Source organism: Podarcis erhardii (genome assembly GCF_964252035.2).
Source record: "Podarcis erhardii genome assembly, chromosome: 1".
In the NCBI taxonomy this organism is placed as follows: Eukaryota; Metazoa; Chordata; class Lepidosauria; order Squamata; family Lacertidae; genus Podarcis; species Podarcis erhardii.
Genome location: NC_138497.1, coordinates 8,367,929 through 8,385,578, shown reverse-complemented (window position 1 = coordinate 8,385,578; position 17,650 = coordinate 8,367,929). Strand labels below are relative to the sequence as shown.

The following is a 17,650-nucleotide window of genomic DNA, read 5'->3' as shown; positions in this document are numbered from 1 at the left end:
CTTATTCTTGCTCTTGCTCTTATTATGGAATAGGATGTCCCTATTTCCATCAGAAAAATATTGGAGGGTATAATTGCATGGCAGAGGGAGGGGTTTTTGAACCCGGGTCTCCCTGGTCCCCATCCAGCACACTATCCACTACTCAATGCGCAGGCATGAGACATAGCCAAATGCAGCCTGATAAGATCCCACAACCGATGCGACTTCTCTAAAATCGTTTGCACTCCCCTGGCTTGTGCTCTGCTGGAGGAATGCATATCTAACAGGGGAGGAAAGAGACATTATACAACATGCCATATTGCCTAACACCAGAAGCCTTGCCAGACGCAGGCTGCACAGCTGGAGCCCAAGGTTGTCCCAGTTCACACTCGCATGTGATGGCCACCTTGGAGCGCCACCTGATTCTCTGCTCTGACCTCTCCCGGATAGCTCGGCCAGCAATAACAGACCCTGGCTTGAGTCCTGCTGTCTCTGAGATCAGGACAACAGGGCAAAGCATGGGATGGTCTGACCAAGACACTGTCAATCCTGGAGACAAGAGTTCTTCCAAGTCGAACAACAGGGGCCTGCTGCAAGGATGTAATCGGCAGAGTTTCCCCCTTTGAATCACGTTTGCATGTCCTAACACATAACAGGGAAGGGCTGCAGCTCAGTGGTAGGCCCAGGTTTGATCTGTGGTATCTCTGTTCAGTATAGTAATCTAATTCACTAAAATTGTAAATGCTTGTATGCATCATTATGTGTTTCAATTTGATTGGCTGGTAACTGAATTCTAGAGAGTTCTCTAGCAGTTCTGGCTAATGTCGGTCACATGAAGGAGAGACTCCATTTTACATGAAACGAGATGACTGTGTTTTAGAATCCATTGTGAACACTGCTACGTTGAATAGAGTGTTAGAGAGCATCTTCTCTGCTTGGAAGAAGGAAAGCAAAGCTGCAGGAGAAGATAAAAGTGGGAAACTCTCATAGGAGCTGCAAGGCATGGCCTAAAATGCTGAGCTCTGGAAAGAGAGGAAAATGAGATTGCTTGGAAGTTAGAAGAAGAGACTGTAAGCCCGTGCTTAGAGAAGCAGGTGACTGTAAATATCATGTTTTAATTCATGCAGTGCTTTTTTTCTTTAAAAAAAAATGTTTAGGGGTACTTTCATTTTCCTACTCAATGAGGTCAAACAACAACAACAACAACAACAATAATAATAAAGTTATACTCCGCCCATCTGGGCAGCTCCAACAAAATATTAAAAACACAATAAAACATCACAGGGCTGCCTTCAGATGTCTTTTAAATGTAAAATAGATGTTTATTTCCTTGACATTTGATGGGAGGGCGTTCCACAGGGTGGGCACCACTACCGAGAAGGCCCTCTGTCTGGTTTAGGGGTATTCGTACCCCTGCGTACCCCCAGAAAAAAAGCACTGAATTCATCTATAGCTATGTTTCTTCAAGTAAAGGTTTTGAATATTATAGTCTGGACACTGGTTCAATTTCCAAAGAAGGGTATCAGTCATATATATGATTTGAGCTTCTCAGCACTGTTTTTGCTACCCTTACTCCAGCCACCTCCAGGTTGGGCTGGGAATGTCCCCTGTCTGAAATCCTGGAGAGTGTCTGCCAGTCAGTGTAGGCAATGCTGAGCTACGTGGATCAGTGGTTTGTCTCAGTAAAGTCAAATTCCTGTGGCCACTTCTGCTCTGGAGATCTTCCTGCTGCCTCTGCCATCTGACCCAAGGTTGGTGGCAGCTGGCGTGAAGCCTCTCCTCTTGTGGCATCCTGTTGATGTGGCATCCTCTTTCTAGAAAGCCCATCTCACATTGATGTCCTTTTAGCCTCACCTGAAGACTTCATTTCCTCACTCGTCGAGCGTTATCATCTGGTTTTATTGCCACTTTTATTCCACTCATTTATTGGTTGTTTTATGGCGCTTTTCAAAATTGCACTTCTTCACAAAGCGTTCCAGGGGAAGGTGGCAAGGAAATCTAATCAATTGCTCAATCAATGAAGAGTGTGTGGCACAAGGCAAGGTGCAGGCGATAACTCCTAAGAGAGCCGAAAGCAGTTTGGCACAGACACAACCTTGGTCTAGTTAGGAAGGACCATGTTTCTTTTGTCTGGCCAAACAGGTTCAGCAGGATTATGCAACACAACTGAAACCTGAAGATCTTCTCTTATCAGAAGAGATAGTGGGATGAATGTACGCTAGGTTACCTTCAGGTGCCAGTGTGCCTTCTACAGTACCCATGAAAGGTCTCATGAAATATTGCTTCAAAAAATCACAATGTATGAGGGACTGTCTGTTCCGTTCCTATTTGTACTTGCTCAGCTTCTTGTACATTGAACATGTGCCCCACTCCTTGAAAGATTCCATCAACGGTGTCTCCGAAAATTTTTACACATCACCTGGGAAGACAGGTGAACTAATGCCAGTGTTCTGGAAGATCACCAGTGTGGAAGAGATGATTCTTCAACATCAACTTCGTTGGACTGGTCATGTTGTACGGATGCCTGATGATCATCTTCCAAAGCAACTACTCTATTCCGAACTTAAAAATGGAAAGCGTAATGCTGGTGGTCAACAAAAGAGGTTTAAAGACTGTCTCAAGGCAAATATAAAAAAATGTAATATAAACACCAACAACTGGGAAACACTGGCCTACGAGTGCTCCAGTTGGAGAACAGCCTTTACCAAAGGTGTCATGGGCATTGCTCGAACTCAGGACAAAAGGGAGAAACGCGCTAGGACGAAGGCATGCTTGGGACACCCTCACGATGGTCAACTCCTGCCGGAAACCTATGTCCCCACTGTAGAAGGACGTGTGGATTCAGAATTGGCCTCCACAGTCACTTACGGACTCATTTATGGGAGACAATCTTACTCGGCTATGAGTGATCGCCAAAGAAGAAGACATTGAACTTGCCCCCCACTCACATTTCAGACAACCACATTGTGAAATCATAGCCTTAAGATGTGGATTCTGTTGTTGTTGTTATAAAAATTGGGTGCCTCCCCCTCTCTCTGCCAAGCAGTAGCAAGAGCCCATGAAGTTCCAGGCACACACCCAGGGTCTGTTGTCCTTTGGAGAATTGAGACACTGAGGAGACTGTCCTAGCTTTAAGAAATATGATTTTTCACCTATTTACACCTTCAGTCTTCATGGAGGGAGTTCAGATCTTACAGCATGGTCATTTCAAGAGGGGCTTGTACCCCACAGCAGTACAGTCCAAGGCATCTCTCCCAGTCAGCCTGCAGCCAGCCTGCCCAAGATTGACCCCATTCTTTGTTCTCCCTTCTACCCAGAACACCATGCTAAAAACTCTTCCCCCCCCCCATCAACTCACACCCAGTTACCCTGGCAACCTTTAACCCCTTGTCTCTGTTCACACCTCAGGGCGAGGGGGGAGAGCAGGTCTCTTGCATTGCCAATGGCCTTCAATGGCCCTGTATTGTTGCTTAATGGCCCTAGCTTGGCCAGGTCATTTTGCATAGGCTAGCCCAGAAATTCATCTGCAACTTCTATTCTCCCATAGGGATTAGGGGGTTCCCCCCCAAAAAAACTATAACAACATCATCATCACTATCATTTATTAGCTACTTGATGCAAAGGAGACTCCTAAGTGACTTCCAAAAATTACGCGTCAAAAGCATATTGTAAAACCAAAGAAGAAGAAGAAGAAGAAGAAGAAAAGGAGGAGGAGGAGTTTGGATTTGATATCCCGCCTTTCACTTCCTTTAAGGAGTCTCAAAGCGGCTAACATTCTCCTTTCCCTCCCTCCCCCACAACAAACACTCTGTGAGGTGAGTGGGGCTGAGAGACTTCAAAGAAGTGTGACTGGCCCAAGGTCACCCAGCAGCCGCATGTGGAGGAGCGGAGACGCGAACCCGGTTCCCCAGATTACGAGACTACCGCTCTTAACAACTACACCACACTGGCACTGCACTGGCACTGCATTGCAATACAACTGTCGCAGTGGCACAGCAAAAAGCAGCAGAACACAGTTTTCAGGAAACAGAATATTTATCCCCATCGCGTCAAATGCCTTGGGAAAGAGAGAGGTTTTTCCTTGGCCCCCCAAGGATGTTAATGATGGGGCCAGGCAGAACACGCTAGGAAGAGAGAGCATTCTGTGCCCAGCTCCAGATCTTATTTATCAACATGCCTGTGCCTGGGAAGGATGCAGATTCCGTCTCGGTCTGCTGAGATTGGATACTGTTAGTTCTCTGTGTGGGCAGCAGCCTAAGAAGGTTGAAGAAATCCTTGCAGTCCGACTGCAGCATTGGGCAGCTCAGACTACAACTCCCATCGGCTCCAAGCAGTACTCCTGGTGCAAACCTGACCTTGTCCACTCACCATTAGCTTGTTAAAGATTAACCACGAGAAAGATCAGAGTCCAGTGAAGACAGATTCAAGACCGAGGACTGTATGCCAGGGTCACAAAATGCACAATCCCCTTTCATGCTAAATTACCATCCTCTTTCCTTTAAAGAGCGCAACGGAGGCAGGTTTGCATTAAGGCAAATAGGCTCCATCCCAGCAACCTTAGCCAGCCGGCAGCTGCTTGCCTTCTTATTTAGAAACAGTCCAGTGGTTGGCACTGCCTGTTGCCTTCCTCCTCTGTTGCCTCCCCCCTCCATCTGCAATAACACAACTACCTAGGAGGTCATAGAATCATAGAATCATAGAGTTGGAAGAGACCACAAGGGCCATTGAGTCCAACCCCCTGCCAAGCAGGAAACACCATCACAGTACTCCTGACATATGGTTGTCAAGCCTCTGCTTAAAGACCTCCAAAGAAGGAGACTCCACCACACTCCTTGGCAGCAAATTCCACTGTCGGACAGCTCTTACTGTCAGGAAGTTCTTCCTAATGTTTAGGTGGAATCTTCTTTCTCATAGTTTGGATCCATTGCTCCGTGTCCGCTTCTCTGGAGCAGCAGAAAACAACCTTTCTCCCTCCTCTATGTGACATCCTTTTATATATTTGAACATGGCTATCATATCCCCTTAACCTCCTCTTCTCCAGGCTAAACATGCCTAGCTCCCTTAGCCGTTCCTCATAAGGCATCGTTTCCAGGCCTTTGACCATTTTGGTTGCCCTCCTCTGGGTCCTTAGCACCCAGTTTAAAACTGAAATGTGAAACCTCTCCCCAGGGAGTTTTGCTCAGTGCCTACAGTAGACACCTTTGGGTGCCAGGTGAAAACGGTCCTCTCCAAATGGGCTTTGGGCTGGCTAACATCTTTTATCCTTTTTAATGTGGTTGTGGGAGGCGGCTTATCAGTTTGTTTTGTTCTTATTATGTATTTTGTGTCTTTATATTGTATTGCTATGCTGTGAACCACCCTGAGATCTCTGGATGAATGGTAGTTCATCAGTGAATTTCAATGAATCAATAAATTTCAATGAAATTTACCGTAGTTTTCCGTGTATAAGACAATTTTTTTTTGTTACTAAAATAAAAATAAAAATTGGGGGACGTCTTATACGTGGATAGTGCAGAGCGGGGATCGGGTGATTGTTGGATGTCTGCGTTGAGCGGACAGACGATTGGTGGCTTCGGCAAAGCATGCGATTGGCAGCTGCGGTCTCCACCCCCCCAAAAAAAACAACTCTGGGCAATCTCCCCCATTAATTTGAAGTCTCAAAAAAATAGGGGTCATCTTATACATGGGGGCGTGTTATACACGAAAAAATATGGTAATTAATAATAATTAATCAAGGAGCTAAACATAGCCACCCTTTGAAATTTGCAGCTTTCCAAATTTTGTAATGCAGTTCTCTGGCTGGGTAATATGTACCAAAATGCCCATTTTAGGATTAAGTGTGCATGACCCAGATGGAGCAGTGATCTGACTCAGGATAAAGCAGCTTTTATCCCTAGATTTCAAAGAGCAAAATAAAACTTTGCATGTTCCCAGCCCTGTTTATACCAATTTTTCATAACTTCACAATTGAACCGATGTTGGGGGGAGGGAGAGAAAGTAACCCAACAAAGACTTAATTGCCCTACTTTTTTAGCAATTGAGGGGCATAAGTTGAACTAACCCTTTTCAAATAAAGCTGTGCAGCCCAGTTTCAGCTCCTTTTACTTCAAACAGCTTGCCTGTTTCCTTTCGAACCAAAATAAAGTGGTTTTGACCTAAAAATATTTGCCGAATTTAGATAAGCAGCTTAAAATAGTCCGAAACCCTCTGCGCATGTGGTTTCTTTGTGAGTGTCATTGTGCACAAAACCGCCCCTAATTTGTTCTGGCCCTGTCAAGGAAAAACACATGGAAGAATAAAATCTGAGCTAGGGGGTTCAAAAATGTGCTTATATTTAATCATTGGAGCAACAGCTGGAGCTTGTTAATCTCTAAGCTGGCTCAACCATTCTTATTATTTTATTTATTTGTTTACAAAACAAGGAAGAACAATGATCGCTTAGACCTAAAGACGTGTTGCTTCAAAAAGGAGCCTGGGGCTGCTGCAAGGTGCCATTCAACTGTCTTAGGGACTCCACTCCAGATTTGTGTAGGGCTTACTCCTGAGCCTTTTCTTCTCCCAAAGATATTCCGCAAGGCAGCAGAGGTTGAGGATCAGAGTCTTCCTTCTCCTGTATGGTCTCCCTTCCCAGGTGGACGAGCCCCACCTGCCCCTCACTTCCCTCTACAGCACATGCAGAAACCACCTTCTTGACCATCGGACCCACTCTTGGTCTCGTCCACTGGAGCCTGTCTTCACATGAAGGGGAAGCCCCTAGCTCACCGAGGGTTTGAGACCCACCAGCTCCCCTCACCTGGTTTAGCCAGCCAGTCGAAACCATTCCCGGGGTGTGGCCACTGTCACATGTTGACAGCTTCTAGGAGCCACAGGTGAGAGCCAAGTGCAGGGTGGAGACCAAAGATGGAAAGACTACTCCAGAAGGAGTACAATGTATCACCCACCAGAGGTACTCCTCCTCCATACACCCAATGTAGAATACACAACATGGAAATCATTTAATAAATAAAACAGGCTGCCAGTATAGAGGACATCACAGCCCTTGAAATCTTTTGAGCCAGACCCAGGTCCAGAGATTACCAGGTTTGCCTTGGTTTGCCTCAGTTGGCTCCTGGTGTCAGTGCTCAGACGAGGAGCTTCCTCTCTCTCACACAGTCTACCCATGGTTGTGGGTTCAAGTCCCATATTGGGCAAAAGATTCCCGCATTGCAGGAGGTTGGGCCAGATGGCCCTCGTCCCTTCCAACTCTACAGTTCTGTTATTCTCTTGGCCCCTGAAAGACTAGTCAATGTTGAGGGGCATAAACTTTTGTGTAAAAGCGTAGCCCAATGCCCTAATAGATCCGTTAGTCTTTCAGGGACCTAAAGGAAACATTGCCGATTTCAATAAAGAGAGGATGATGATGTTTGATGAGGAGGCCAAGGAGGAGGATAGATTATAATATAGATGAGAGGCGGTTTCCCCTCCATTCAGTCTCGCACGTACAATTCATTATGTGCAGAGAGAAAAGAGTCTCCATTGCTCCTTATCAGCTCCTTTGTGTGTGCATGACATTTTAAATGCAGCGTGGGACAAGCATATGTCGAGTGATTGATCTGTTTGTGCTACCTACTACCATTGAACGACTGGCCTATTTTGGGATGCCTGCTTTCCACTCTCTCTCTCTCTCTCTGTCTGTGCGTCTCCCTTGTTTCTAGCAAAGAGCTCTTTCCCAGCTAAACAAGACAGGAATAGTTTCCATCCGATCACCCAGGATTGGAAGAGCAGCGTGGAGGGGGCTGGAGAGAAGAAAGTAAGAGGACCACCCCCCCTCCTGCAGTTTGCATTTCCTCATGCAGACAGACCCCTTGAGATTTGCAACTTTACATCTTGTCAACAGTTAATTGGTTGAAATTATTCTTGGCGGGGGTGGCGGTGTAGATTTTAACTGGATGTGCCTAGAAGGCCACAGAGAACAAATTATTCCCTATGAATAATTCCTGCAAAACATTACCCCCGCCCCCTAGAACATAGCAAAGATCTGCCCAGCCACAAGGCTTGTCTTATTAAAGGAAATCAGAATATGGATGGATGTGTGAAATATAAGGACCTAGGAAGTTGCCTCATACAGAGTCAAACCATTGGTCCATCTAGTTCCATATTGTCTACCCTGACTCCTTGGAGGCTTTTCATCAGAGGTGGGATGGCCATCTCTCACGGATGCTTTAGCTGAGATTCCTGCATTGCAGTGGGTTGGACTGGATGACCCTTGGGGTCCTTTCTAACTCTACAATTCTGTGATTCCTTGATTCTAAGCAGCTGCCTTCTGTGGGAAATGCTGGGTTGGAGGAGCACAGGGACACACACACACAAACCTGGCAGGGGGAGGCAGGAGGGCTATAGCTCCTGGTAGAGCATCTGTTTTGCATGCAGAGAATCTCAGGTTTAAACACCGGCCCCCAGCATCTCCACCTAGATGCCTACCGTACTTGAAACCTGGCAGAGCTGCTGCTAGTCCGTGTGGACAATATTGAGCTATATGGCATGAAGTGCAGGCAACTCCATTTATATAATAATAATAATAATAATAATAATAATAATAATAATAATAATTTATTATTTATACCCCGCCACTCTGGGCGGCTTCCCAAAAAATATTAAAATACTTTAATACATCAAACATTAAAAGCTTCCCTAAACAGGGCTGTCTTCAGATGTCGTCTAAAAGTCTGGTAGTTGTTCTTCTCTTTGATATCTGGTGGGAGGGCGTTCCACAGGGAGGGTGCCACTACTGAGAAGGCCCTCTGCCTGGTTCCCTGTAACTTGGCTTCTCGCAGTGAGGGAACCGCCAGAAGGCCCTCGAAGGAGGACCTCAGTGTCCGGGTAGAACGATGGGGGTGGAGACGCTCCTTCAGATATACTGGACCAAGGCCATTTAGGGCTTTCAAGGTCAGCACCAACACTTTGAATTGTGCTCAGAAACATACTGGATGCCAATGTAGGTCTTTCAAGACCAGTGTTATATGGTCTCGGCGGCCGCTCCCAGTCACCAGTCTGGCTGCCGCGTTCTAGATTAGTTGTAGTTTCTGGGTCACCTTCAAAGGTAGCCCCAAGTAGAGCACATTGCAGTAGTCCAAGCGGGAGATAACCAGAGCATGCACCACTCTGGCGAGGAAGTCTGCAGGCAGATAGGGTCTTGGCCTGCATACCAGATGGAGCTGATAAACAGCTGCCCTGGACACGGATTTGACCTGTGCCTCCATGGACAGCTGTGAGTCCAAAATGACTCCCAGGCTGCGCACTTGGTCCTTCAGGGGCATAGTTACCCCATTCAGGACCAGGGAATCCTCCACACCTGCCCGCCTCCTGTCCCCCAAAAACAGTACTTCTGTGGCGGTTGCATTTTGAGTCATTGCATGAATTGTGTGCAGTCAGAACACCCATTGAAAAAGCTTGCAAACACCTCGTTCTGCCCCCACTCTGCCCCTTTTTATGACATTTGGGGGTCACTTCCTGGTTCGGTGCGATGCATGTGTGTGGTCACCAGAGATTCCTTCTCACCCACAGGATTGTGGGTGCCCACTGCCACTATGCAGATGAGTGACATCACATGCACTACATTCTTCAACATCAACTTCATTGGACTGGTCATGTCGTTCGGATGCCTGATGATCGTCTTCGAAAGCAACTACTCTATTCTGAACTTAGAAATGTAAAGCGTAAGGCTGGTGGTCAACAAAAGAGGTTTAAAGACTCTCTCTCGGCAAATCTAAAAAAATGTAGTACTGTATAAACACCGACAACTGGGAAACACTGGCCTGCGATCTCTCAAGTTGGAGAACAGCCTTTACCAAAGGTGTCATGGGTTTTGAAGATGCTTGAACTCAGGACGAAAGGTAGAAACATGCTAAGAGGAAGGCGTGCTTGGCAAATAAACACCGTGATTAACTCCCTCCCGGAAACCTATGTCCCCACCGTGGAAGGATGTGTGGATCCAGAATTGGTTTCCACTGTCACTTACGGACTCTTCTTCCTCCTCCACTCTGCAGCCAGCTAGGCACCATTTTCCATGGGGAGGAACTTGGACTCGGAGGCAGACTCTGCCTGGTTTCCTCTAACTTCACTTCTTGCAATGAGGTAACTGCCAGAAGACCCTCAGAGCTGGAGTTCAGTGTCTGGGCTGAACGATGGAGGTGGAGATGCTCCCTCAGATATACAGGGCCAAGACGGTTTAGGGCTTTAAAGGTCAACACCAACACTTTGAATTGTGCTCGGAAACATACAGGGAGCAACGTAGATCCTTTAGGGCCAGTGTTATATGATCACCAGTCTAACTGCCGTTCATTCATTGATCTTTTGTCATTTATATCTCACCTTTTCTCAGCTCAAGGTGGTGGTTCTCTTCCTCCCCATTTCATCCGCACAACAACCCTGTGAGGCAGGCTACACTGAGAGCCTGCAAACTGACCTCAAGGTCAGCCAGTGAGCTTCAGAGTTGAGCAGGGATTTGAACTCTGGCCACTCAGGTCCTAGTCCAACACTCTGACCACAACACCACAGTAGCTTGGCTGGACTTAAGCAGTGGATCCCGAGGTGCTGAGTGTGTTGGAAGCATGAGAAGTCTCTTGGAAGGTTTTGAGAGGAAAGAATGTCCTGAGGTACTGCCGAGTGAAGTGTGTGTGAATGCATCTCTGGGGAGAAGGGATCTGTGCTTTTGCTTGGGTCATTTTTCCTGTTCCACGGTATAGACTGTCCAACCTCCTTCTGCGTATGCCTAGCTTTTCCACCCCACTCTTTTTCATCCCTGAATTCGCAGCCTTTTTAGGGTCATGGTATAATCGGAGTGAAGTTGAAAATGAGGACAGCCAAGATCTCCTGGCACTCGCTTTGGACAAAGAGTTGGGATTTCTGAATGCTTAAGACCTCGGTCCTCCACTAGAAAACAAAGAAAAAAGGAAATGAAACACACCATAAAGAAGATAATCTAAATATAGCTTTGCTAGGGAGATATGCGCAAATATGTGCACAGGTGGCAGCAACACACACTTTGTGCAGTAACAGAAGATGCCCCAAATAAAGGCAATTTAATAACGTGCACAGTCTCACAACCCCCTTGTGATGTGGCTAGCATGGCCAGGAGAGAAAGGCTTGGCGAAGTTGGAATTTGATTTGAAAGTGGCGCCAAATGTAATTTCTATAATACCCAGGGAAACACACAACAAAAGCATTCTATTAAGGTTACAACACTTTGCAGGTGGAAGCCCTTGTGGATGCTGCGTTAAAATGGTTTCTTCTAAAAAGGTAAAGGGAGCCCTGACCATTAGGTCCAGTCGTGACCGACTCTGGGGTTGCGGCGCTCATCTCCCTTTATTGGCCGAGGGAGCCGGCATACAGCTTCAGGGTCATGTGGCCAGCATGACTAAGCCACTTCTGGCAAACCAGAGCAGCGCACGGAAACGCCGTTTACCTTCCCGCCGGAGCGGTACCTATTTATCTACTTGCACTTTGACGTGCTTTCAAACTGCTAGGTGGGCAAGAGCAGGGACCGAGCAACAGGAGCTCACTCCGTTGCGGGGATTCGAGCTGCTGACCTTCTGATTGGCAAATCCTAGGCAATGTGGTTTAACCCACAGTGCCACCCGCGTCCCCTATGGTTTCTTCTACTTTCCCTTATTTTATTTTTAAATGGGGGGGGGGAACAGTTTACTTATCCAGCTAAGGAGAGATTTCATCTCAACCAATGCAGAATTTGAACCATGTTCTGTTTCAACAATATTCAAAGACAATGGTCCACAATATTGAGGGAAGCTGGGCAAGTTACATCACACATTATTCCCAGCTTCTTGGTAGTCTCCTGGTTCTTAGTGAGATCATTCCCATACTCTCCAGCTTTTCTCCAGTGAAAATAGGGACATCCTAAGGATCATATCAGAAACAGGGATGGAAACTTGGAGAGTCTGCATTCCTTAACAAATGTACTCCACAGTGGCGTAGCGTGGGGGGTGCAGGGGGGGCCGGCCGCACCGGGCGCAACATCTGGGGGTTAGGGAAATCCACGGGTTAGGGGGCGCAAATCCACGGGTTAGGGGGCGCAAATCCATGGGTTAGGGGGCGCAAATTACTTGCCTTGCCCCGGGTGCTGATAACCCACGCTACGCCACTGGTACTCCATTTAGAATGCTTAGGAACACGGGGAGCTGCCTTACACAGAGTCAGACCAGTGGGACATTTGGCACAATACTGTCTAGACTGACTGCAAGCAGCAATTCAGAATTTCAAACAGGAGTTTCGAAATGCTGGAGTTTGAACTCAGGACTCGCTGCCTGCTAAGCAGATGTTCTACCACTCAGTTTGGGAAAGGAGAGTCTTCCATCTCAATGCTGGTGGTTGAATGTTCAGCTCCCATACAGCTGGAGGCACTCCCACAACGACAACAAGGGGCTGTAGCCAACATTTTTTTTTTCTAAACCACCCGAAATTAATAGATCTAAGTCCGTCATGTTCCTTAATTTCTTTGTAGGAATAATAGTAAGGTAGGAGAGCTGAGAATAATGCCAATATATTTCACATCTGGCAAACAATGCGCCCCTTGGGTTTCAGATAAATTATGGGCAGACAAGTCTAAGAAGCCTGGGACACAAATTTTCACTGCCCTCTAGCGGCTATGGGGCCTTATTTACCAGAAGTAATGCATTGAGTGTTAACTCTGGAGGTGTATACTCAATGCTGACTAAACTAAGTCTCCGGAAAGGAGAGTGGCACGTCCCCATGTCCAACTGAGTTTTGTCTGCATCCAGTTGTGCCAACAAAGCTCTGCCCCAGCAGGTTCACAAGTGGTTCTAAATTCAACAGGCTGGTTTGTGGGTTAGCTTGGAGGCAATGCCCAATTCATCAAGGTCAAGATCTTAAATTTCCCAGAGATTTTTCACTGGTCAGTGTTGCAGCTCTAGTTGGACACGTGTGATTGTGGAGAGCCTTTGCCCTGCAAGGAGTTGCTGTAATAAAGCATGACAGCGGCTCATTGCCAAACAGAACAGAACGAGGTGCTAAGTCTAGTGTCCGTCATTTTTATGCACAGAACGCTTTTCTGTAACTGGGAGTCTTCATGGTTAAATGCTACAACCTGCTGTTGAGTTCAGGCATTGCACATTCTCTGCCCCATCTCCCTATGTATGTTTTAAAGGAGCTTTTAGTTCACCAAAATAGCTAAATTTCCCCACAGTGTTTGTCATACAATCCTGAACACAATTTCAGGTGGACTACAACTTCTATCATCGTTGACTTTTGGTCATGCTGGTTATTTGATTATTAATGTAAATCTATTTTGTATAGTTAAGATTTTACCTCTTTCTTCAGTACATTTTATTTTATATTATTTTATTTTATTGCTATGGCTAGTGGCTGATGCAAATAAAGATTCTTCTAATTTGGGGCAGATGAGAGTCTGCAGGGCCGCAGACCTTTGTTCTAGGTATTTTGTGGGAATAGCTTCTGAGCAAACTTTGCAGCTGTTAGGCTGCCAAGCAATCCAATGCACATTTACTGTATTTTTTGCTCTATAAGATGCACTTTCCCCCTCCTAAAAAGTAAGGGGAAATATGTGTGTGCGTGTTATGGAGTGAATGCAGGCTGCGCAGCTATTGCTGCGCACTGATCCCTCTTGCTCTTCTGGCTTCAGGGATGGCCACACAAAGCCTCCAGAGCGCTCCTTCGCTCAAGAGGCTTTACGTTGCTTTCTTGTTTCTTGTTTTCCTCCTAGGTGCTCCTTATGGTCGGGTGTGTCTTATAGAGCAAAAAATATGGTACTTTGGCTGTAAACAAAGAAGGCTTCCTTCTGAGTAAATATTAAGAGTTGTGCTATAAAATTCTGTTTTTCAGATCTCCTTGCTGGCCTTCTGGAGGGTGTACACCAAAACTATAGCTCGGCAAGAGGCAAACTTCAGTTCCCAGGAGCCTTTGAGGGAAGCAGTGTGCTTTAAATGTATGGCATGGACTATCTGATGATAAGCGCCGGCTCCCTGGGCCTGAAAGCAGAGGTGTGCACTACATCCCATAGTCAAATTCAACTGGATGTAACCATCCTTGGGTTCTTTAATTTTTCCTTTTATTACTTCCTGCGATCTGGACACTATGTTTCTGCTGATGTAGCATAGAGTCACTTTGGAGAATAGAAGACATGGTGGAAACAGTACTTTAAGAAAAAGGGTTTATTCAGCTATCTACACCTTCGATCTGCATGGAGGAAGTCCAGATCTTACGGCATGGTCAGTTCATTGTTGTTGTTTAGTCGTTTAGTTGTGTCCGACTCCTCGTAACCCCATGGACCAGAGCACGGCAGGCACTCCTGTCTTCCACTGCCTCCCGCAGTTTGGTCAGTCTCATGTTTGTGGCTTCAAGAACACTGTCCAACCATCTCGTCCTCTGTCGTACCCTTCTCCTTGTGCCCTCCATCTTTCCGAACATCAGGGTCTTTTCCAGGGAGTCTTCTCTTCTCATGAGGTGGCCAAAGTCTTGGAGCCTCAGCTTCAGGATCTGTCCTTCCAGTGAGCACTCAGGGCTGATTTCCTTCAGAATGGATGCGTTTGATCTTCTTGCAGTCCATGGGACTCTCAAGAGTCTCCTCCAGCACCATAATTCAAAAGTATCAATTCTTCGGTGATCAGCCTTCTTTATGGTCCAGCTCTCACTTCCATACATCACTGCTGGGAAAACCATGGCTTTAACTATACGGACCTTTGTTGGCAAGGTGATGTCTGCTTTTTAAGATGCTGTCTAGGTTTGCCATCGCCTTTCTCCCAAGGAGTAGGCGTATTTTAATTTCGTGACTGCTGTCACCATCAGCAGTGATCATTGAGCCCAAGAAAGTAAAATCTCTCACTGCCTCCATTTCTTCCCCTTCTATTTGCCAGGAGGTGATGGGCCCAGTGGCCATGATCTTCGTTTTTTTGATGTTGTGCTTCAGACCATATTTTGCGCTTTCCTCTTTCACCCTCATTAAAAGGTTCTTTAATTCCTCTTCACTTTCTGCCATCAAGGTTGTATCATCTGCATATCTAAGGTTGTTAATATTTCTTCTGGCGATCTTCATTCCGGCTTCGGATTCAACCAGCCCAGCCTTTCGCATGACGAATTCTGCATATAAGTTAAATAACAAGGGAGACAATATGCAGCCTTGCCATGCTCCTTTCCCAATTTTGAACCAATCAGTTGTTCCATATCCAGTTCTAACTGTAGCTTCTTGTCCCACATAGAGATTTCTCAGGAGACAGATGAGGTGATCAGGCACTCCCATTTCTTTAAGAACTTGCCATAGTTTGCTGTGGTCGACACTGTCAAAGGCTTTTGCATAGTCAATGAAGCAAAAGTAGATGTCTTTCTGGAACTCTCTAGCTTTCTCGCTCAGTTTAAGAGGCAGCAGTACAGGCATACAGCCTCTTTCTCCAAGATGGATCTCCTCCCCCCTTCTTCCTCCCCAAACCCCTTGCTGTCGCCCAGAGCAGGTACTCTGGCAACCTCCCAAATCCCCAGTGTTCATTCACATCTAGGAGCAAGGGAGAAGTTCCCTTGCATTGTTAATAGCCACAGATCAGCCAGGTTAATTTGCATAAGCCAGCCCAGGAATTCCCTGTCTGGAACAGCTCTGCAGTTTATGTTTTAATCCATATCCCAATTAATCGAAATACTAGCATTTATTCATTCCTAGGGTTTGGGGGGGACGGACTCCCCCCCCAATCTATTACACTAGCATTAGCTTTGCTGCTGCATCACACGGTTGACTCATGTTAAGATCGTGGTCCACCAAAACCCCTAGATCCTTTTCACATGTACTGCTAGTAAGCCAGGTGTCCCCCATCCTATATTTGTGCATCTTGTTCTTCCTTCCTATGTGCAGCACCTGACATTTGTCCTTACTGAAATTCATTTTGTTAGCTGGGGCTCAATGTAGGGTTGCAAAAAAGAGGACACATTTGCCAATTTCTGCTTTTAACTAGGGATCGCTATGATGACTCTACCCATGAAAAAGAGGGCATGTCCTGGACAAATGGCAACCCTAAATTCTGATTCTTTCTTCTGTGGCATTAGCTACCCTCCCAGTTTGGTGCCATCTGCAAATCTGATGAGCATTCCCATTGCTCATCAGAACTTGCTCCCTATACATTTCTAAAATACTGTGGGCTGCTCTTCCTACCAGCCTCTCAGACCTAGAGGCTGTCAGCAGCCCAGCAGGTACAGAGGTGGTGACCTCACAGAGGACCAGCTAAGCAAAAGAAGGTAATGTACCCATGACCTCATAGAGCCCATGGGGGGGTTAAGCTGCTCCTCCCAAATAGCTACCCAGTGAAAGGGAACCACTGAGACTCTCCCATCAGATACTGGGAGTTGATGAAGTGGATAATTTAAGAATTAGACTCTAAGGACTCTGACAGGGTGAGTGAGGAGCCAAGCAAAGACCTCTCCCCTCCTTTCAATTCCCTCCTCCAAATGACCCCTGGGCTGGTTATGGATGTGGGAAAACACACTAGCTCCACCATGACAAAGCCTCCTGGTTTTCTCCTTCCATGTTTCCCAATGAACTGTATTTCTTAAGAAACCAAACCAAACCAAACCAAACCTGGAAAGAAAAAGTGTGTTTTGACATGCAGTGTCCTAACACCTTGAACGATTTTCCCAAGCAGTTGTTTTTTCCACAGTCAATATATGGGAGTCCTTTTAGAAACCTATTCAACATGAATAGGTTTTTCCTAGTTCTTCTAGCAACATATTCACATATGATTTTGTCCTCAGAGCTTCCTTGCAATGTCATATTCAAGAGACTTTTTTTGGGGGGGGGAGAAACAGCAGCCGTGTAGAAGGCAAAGTAAAGGGGATGGGATGAAAAACCCCCAAAACTCTATACTTTACAGAGTTGTTATTGTAATTCACCAGATCTTAACCTATTAAAGTATTTCCCGATTTTTAAAGACGTGTTTCCCCACAAAGCCGTTTTGTCATGGGAGAAAATGTCAAATTTATATTTTTTTGAACATGTGATGCCATTTTGTTCAAACTGATGTTATTTTTTTCAATAGTTTCTTGAATATAAACATATTTAGAATCGAGTGCCGCCCATCTTTCTTGCAGGGCTACATAGGAATATTCCAAGGTAGCCCAATTTGGACAGTTATTTTCAGTTGTGGGTCTCCAGAGTTGTGTAAAGGTAAAGGGTAAAGAAATCCCTGACCATTAGGTCCAGTCGTGGCCGACTCTGGGGTTGCGGTGCTCATCTCGCTTTATTGGCCGAGGGAGCTGGCGTATACAGCTTCCGGGTCATTTGGCCAGCATGACTAAGCTGCTTCTGGCGAACCAGAGCAGTGCACGGAAACACCGTTTACCTTCCCGCTGGAGCGATACCTATTTATCTACTTGCACTTTGATGTGCTTTCGAACTACTAGGTTGGCAGGAGCAGGGACTGAGCAATGGGAGCTCACCCCATCGCGGGGATTAAAACCCCCGACCTTCTGATCGGCAAGTCCTAGGCTCTGTGGTTTAACCCACAGTGCCACCTGCATCCCCCAGAATTGTGTACCTGACATTAAATATGCTTGGTGATACAGTTCTAAATCTGGGATCCCAAATCCTACTTCCTTGATCAACTTTTGCATTGTTTGAATAGATATTCTTGGAACTGAAGAGCCCCATATGCATTTTTTTTTA

At 46.1% G+C, this 17,650-nt stretch overlaps 1 protein-coding gene and 1 long non-coding RNA gene across 3 annotated transcripts in view; both read left to right on the top strand.

Annotated features, from left to right (window-relative positions):
* Positions 1–844: 844 nt before the first annotated feature.
* On the top strand, positions 845–14,222 carry LOC309345669. The gene is made up of 3 exons (XR_014158342.1): positions 845–952; positions 10,346–10,613; positions 13,834–14,222. It is a non-coding gene; the product is annotated as an uncharacterized lncRNA (long non-coding RNA).
* Positions 14,223–16,238: 2,016 nt separating this feature from the next.
* The window catches only part of LOC309343863 (potassium channel, subfamily K, member 16-like), a 104,673-nt gene continuing 103,261 nt past the window's right edge, over positions 16,239–17,650 (top strand). The window contains exon 1 of one of the 2 annotated variants that reach the window (XM_081866016.1): positions 16,239–16,383. The gene's annotated coding sequence lies outside the window, so the exon portion shown is untranslated. The remainder of the gene's footprint in view (positions 16,384–17,650) is intronic. The other variant, XM_081866014.1, reaches the window with a different exon arrangement.